This window comes from Oryx dammah, unplaced genomic scaffold, assembly GCF_014754425.2.
Source record: "Oryx dammah isolate SB20612 unplaced genomic scaffold, SCBI_Odam_1.1 HiC_scaffold_7, whole genome shotgun sequence".
Lineage (NCBI taxonomy): Eukaryota > Metazoa > Chordata > Mammalia > Artiodactyla > Bovidae > Oryx > Oryx dammah.
In genome coordinates, this window is record NW_024070191.1 from 17,095,508 (window position 1) to 17,101,404 (window position 5,897).

General features: G+C 36.8%; 1 non-coding gene across 1 annotated transcript; it reads left to right on the forward strand.

Annotated features, from left to right (window-relative positions):
• Positions 1-2,795: 2,795 nt before the first annotated feature.
• Positions 2,796-2,868, forward strand: TRNAG-UCC. Its single transcript has one exon. It is a non-coding gene; the product is annotated as a tRNA-Gly (tRNA).
• Positions 2,869-5,897: the final 3,029 nt, after the last annotated feature.

The following is a 5,897-nucleotide window of genomic DNA, read 5'->3' on the forward strand; positions in this document are numbered from 1 at the left end:
GGAAGTAAAGACGTGTACGTGGCATATGCTGTGAACAGGAGTGGTATCTTTAACTTGATTTGGCACAGGTCAGTGTCTAAGATACTCTGAAGTACAAGTCTGAAGGGAACAGCATAGCATATTGAACATACACATACATCATCCATGACTTCATTTTGTAGAAGATGGTCTCACCGATCCTGAGTGGGTGAACCGCAGTGCGTGTTGTGCCTGGGACTTATGTCAAATGATATAATAACATGTTAGCAAAAAAGGATAACGGGCCCCACTCTCATGTTCCAACTGGCATAGCAACAAGAGTAGGCTATTTGCCAAAGGACATTAAGCTGAGCCTTGGAGAAGTAGAAACAGTTCCACCAGATTTACTCAGTAGGGAATTATGGCCAAAATTTATTAAACTTTGGATTCTTCAAATTCTATTTGTGAAATTAATCAGAACACAATAAAAGTTGGTATCCCCATGTTATGACTAAATCTCTCCTGAGCCTGAAATTTTCGCATTATGTTCAGCAATAAAGATTCACCAATACAAATTTAAAAAGAACAACTTCAGTTACATTATCACCAGATTTCTTTAAATATAGCCAATAGCATCTTATGTGTCTTAACATGAGTAATGCACATAAGGAAATGTAGGGTTAAAGGATCAAGTTTTTTTTTTTTTTTTTTCTGATTTAAACTTGCCGTTATGTACTTAAGCTAAAACAAAGTTCTAGAATTAGAGTGAAGTGCACATGCCTCTGAGGAAATCCAGTCAGCTAGCTTGCCAGTGTTCATATACAGAGACAGTCACTCTTTAGACAAGTTTTTGTCTGATTAATGTTATTTCAGGTGATGGGTAGCCTTGTGAATAAATGATGAAAAGATGAAAACTAAAATATATAGTAGCACAAGCCAGCACTACAGAAAGTAAATAGCTATTTTTAAGAGAGATATTATTTGGAAAGTCAAGAGCAATTTAAATAAGCAGTTTACATGACAGCTCAATAATGAACAGCAGTAACCTGCTCTGTGTTCCCTCCCAGGCTCACACAAGCCAATGGGGAGTGAGTTTGCCGAATCAGGAGACTAACTGAGGGAAAACCATCCCTCCATCTTTTGAGAGTGGACTAAAAATAAACACATTTTGGAAAACCAAAACAGATATGTTAGCCCAACCATATATGTGTCAGAAAAGCAAAGCTAGAAGAGAGAGAAGTGAGTGAATGCAAATTAGAAATAGAAGTTTTGCAATACCTGTGGCATTTATGCCAGTGCTAGGCTAGTTTATTAAAACATGCACCTACTGGGAAATGGAGAGAAAAACAGGACATTGTCTGTGCGTTATCCTGTACTTCTTGTCCTCAGGGGCAACATTTTTTTCTTAGAGATCAACCCAGCACTGTTTACTGCAGACCACAAACTGCTTCACAAACCTTCATGTTGATTTTGAATGGATCACCAGATTTGCCTCACAGTGTGAAGCAAATCAAATCCTATAATATCTGATCAACAGAGACATTTTGTTTAAACGACACATGTTCTGTTTAGGGAAAGCATACACTTGCTTTTCACTTTCACACTTGCTTCAGAAATTGTCCCATCCCCTCTGTTAATTAGGTGAGCTTTTTTATTTACAATGGAACAATGGTGCCAAAATATTTTGGGGAAATGGACCTTCAGGAGTTAACTCAAATTATATCAAACTTTGATAATACAGACATTGAATATATTTTTAAAAGCAAATTTCACACTAAGGTCTACTGGGTGCATATTTTTTATCTCGGAAGTTCTACAGTTTCAGGACAAAGGTGAAACTCTAACTAACACTAGGATGCTTTTATCTGTAGCAGTGAATAAATTTCATAGTTTCTTTGGCAACTTGTAAAAGTGCACCATTCATATGCACATGCACCTTCATCTAAAAGAAATTTTAAAGAAAATGCTTTTGTCTGATGTACAGTTCTCTGAAAAATAGAGTTGTTAAGAATAACTGTGTTTCTTCTGCTGAACAACCAGATTTAACTATCCAGGCAAGAGCATAGTATTGTGGTACTTGCACAGGTCAAAGACAGTATCTATTGCAGCATGCTTCTCTGTACTGGAAACAGCAGAGTCACTGTATTTTTAAAATATATATATATATATATATATATATCAGTACTTTTCTTTATTTCTTTTTTTAGAGAATTTTTTTTGACATGGACCATTAAAAAAAATTCTTTACTGAATTTGTTATAATATTGCATCTTTAAAAAAAAAATGTTTTGTTTTGTTTTGTTTTTTGCTGTGAGGCTTGTGGGATCTTACCTCCCTAACCAGGGATCAAACTATCCTTTGAGTTGGAAGGCAAAGACTTTGATAGGATAGATAGTATAGTATAGCCACTGGACTGCAAGGAAAGTATTGTATTTTTAATTTAGTGTTTCCATCCAGTAAAGCAACACCGAAAAAATGGGTTTGCCATTGTTAATATTATTACAGTATCAAAAGAAAAAGGCCCATAATAGATTTTTATTTTAAGAATGAAAAATACTAATAACTGGTAGAGCAGTGAGTTTTGGTATTCACAGCTCACTAATGGAAAGAAAATACACTCTGATTCCTACAAATATTTACATAAATAACAACATGAGTTTGGGAAATTATTTAAACAGCTTTTTTAAAGATCTATTGTAAAATTAAATTCTATTTCCCAGGAACTCCAAAAGCCTAGCAATGAAATAAAGCTATACTAAAAATAGAGAGGACATATCAGATTTTTTTTTCTTTGAAATGCAAGTAGTTGGATATTATAAAATTATTACATTTGGATTTCCCTGGTGGTCCAGTGGTCAAGATGCTGGGCTTCCAATGCAGGAAGCCCAGGTTCGATTCCTGGTCAGGGAATTAGATCCCACATCCCTCAACTAAGAGTTTGCATGCTGCGACTAACACCCAGTGCAGCCAAATAAATAAATAAATATATTTTAAAAATAGCTATATTGGTGTATATGTGTGTGTGTACATGTAATATATGTACACACCTATATGTACATGTATGTATGTACACACATCTCCTCTCAGAGCAAGTTATACCATAAGTTCAATAACCTTAAGTCTTTTCAAACTTTTGATGTAGAGTGTTCTGCCTCTCAAGAGAGGGTATCAAATCTGTTAGTGAAATGACTGCCTCTCAAGAGAGGGTATCAAATCTGTAAGTGAAATGATCAGCTCTTGACTCCATGGAAAGGGCTAGCTTGGGAAGTGATTTGTAGTAAAGAAGTAAGTATATGATATGACATGAGATAATATAAAGAAGTATAATATTTTCTATAATATAAAAATAGCAAGCTTGGCCATTCACGCTTTTCTTCTTCCCATGTCTTTCTTCCTGCCTCTTCCTCAGACTTATCCCAATCACGGAAGAAAGTCAGAATAACGGAGTGCCTACTATGTGCTACTTCCCATACAAGACATTCTACTTGCAGGATTTCTGAAAATATTTCAACATTTCATGGCTAATAAATCTATAAGTGATGTTTGAAAAGAAAAAGAAAAAGCCCAATATGTTTCTTGTCTGACACAGACAAAGCTTTTCTTCTAAATACGTCTATTGTTAATTTGTTTTGAATGACAGCATATAATCTAACAGTCCCTGAGTGGGTTGTTCTTTGCTGTGTTTGCTCTGATTGCCTGAAAGAAAAATATCTGTATTTTAAATTTCTTCATTTAATTAAATATACCCTGTGATGGGTAATTTCTTACAAAGGCATATTTGGACTTATATCAAACATATTATTGACCTATTTATCTTTTTTTTTTCCCACTAGTCCAGGAAAGGAAGCTGCCAAAATTTCATGTTGTTAAACATGGTGCATTGACACACATTCTATCCAATTCCAGCTCTTTTGGTGTCTTCAGGGAGGGGAGGGTCTTTCTCTATGTTTCTCTTAGGAAACGAAACCCAAGACAGGGTTTGTATCTTCCTCGTCCATGCAGCTCCCTCAGCATCTATGCTGGATGGTGTCTGAACTAAAACTTTTTTTGGTTGTTCAGTCAGGGGATACCTGTTGCAAATCCCCTCATTTCCTGTAGGGTTCACAGAGAACTACAAAAATAGAGTGGAACCTCAAGATAAATTTCTGACTCTGTATTTGTAAAGAAGAAGCAAATCTTTTATTAAAAACCTTTTGTTCTGAAGGCAGGTGGAGAATGACTCTGATACAAAGCAGCTTCAATTTTTCTCTCAAGGAGAATTAATTAATGACAAGTACAAAGTACTTTCTTTGAGAGTGCTATCTTGATGGAAAATGTGCTGGGTTTTTCTATTCGTCATAGATCAAAATGAAAGATAGGATTCCTAGTATTGATTTCCTTTTGTGCTTTACTAAAAGTAGTTTTTGTTACATTAAACATCACATGACTTTTAAAAAGATTTTGCCCAATCATGAGCTACAGTTGGGATACTCCATGATAGAACTGTTCATAATCTCTTCAGTTTGGTGTTGGATGGTTTGGAAAGTAAAAAACAAAAACATGTGAATTAGAATTTGGGATGCCTTCTTGCTGGGGACTGAACTGTGTTCCTCCAAAATTCATATGCTGAAGCTCCAAGCCCAACTGTGATGTTATGAGAGATGCGGTCTTTGGGGAATAACTAAGTTTGATGGAATTGGTGCCCTTATAAGAAGAGTCACTAGAGATTTTACTTAGTCTTTTTCTGCCATGTTAGGACACTATGCAGGTGGCCATCTGCAAGCCAGGAAGAGAGTGCTCACTAGGAACCAAAATCATCTGTTGTTCAAGTGAAAGTCACTCAGTGGTGCCCAACTCTTTGCAACTCCATAGACTATACAGTCCATGGAATTCTCCAGGCCAGCATGCTGGAGTGGGTAGCCGCTCCCTTCTCCAGGGGATCTTCCCAACCCAGGGATCAAATCCAGGTCTCCCACATTGCAGGTAGATTCTTTACCAGCTGAGCTACCAGGGAAGCCCATGTATATGGTATGTTGTTATAGCTGCTCAACCTAAGTCACTTTCTATCCGATGCATTTAGAATATGAGGAAGCAATGTAATTGCAAATCACTCCTGAACTAAATCTGAAGCTGAGTTTCTGCATGCAGAATGAGTTTTAGCTTCAGGGCACACAGTGCTCTCAGCATCTATGTCTTCCATGCTTCGATAGCCAGATCTTCTCCACAGATAGTGTCTTCTGTTTAGATTTATTGAGTTAATTCTACTTATGGATTCAATAAGACCTCTGTTGTTGTTTAGTTGCTCAGTCATGTCCAACTCTTTTGCGACCCCATGGACCACACCCACCATGCCCCTCTGTCCATGGGATTTCCAAGACAAGAATACTGGAGTGGGTTACCATTTCCTTCTCCAAGGCCTCTGAGGACCATTCAAAGGTTAAAAAAAAAAGGTAACTCTTTCTTTATATGACAGCGTTCTATCATTATCACAGTTAAGGAAGACTCAAAATACAGATTTGAAAAGCCTGACTTAGGGTCCAGTTGATGCCCTGGACTCCAGGATTGATTGTGGTGTTAAAGTGAGATTTTTTTCTGACAATCCCAGAGCATTCGTCTCTTCAGGAAGTGCAGCTCTATGAAGGTGCAGTCAGAATCAGAAGCTGTCTCAGTTACAGCATCACAGACCCCGTCTTTCACGGTAGAGCTGCTTCCCTGGGCTGCAGATGAGCAAGCGGTCAGGTATCAATAGAAAAGATTCAAATTCATGCAAATAACTGGAAACTTCTCTTTTTTGAAACCCAGTAATGGGGGCTGATAAATCATCATATTCTTATCTATTTCTATTAAAAAATGGTGAAGTAAAACTTTTTCTACTTAACACTGCAGAAATAAAATTGCAACAAATATTTGGTTAGAAACCACACAGTGCCATCAAGAACACTAACATCACTTAGATCAAA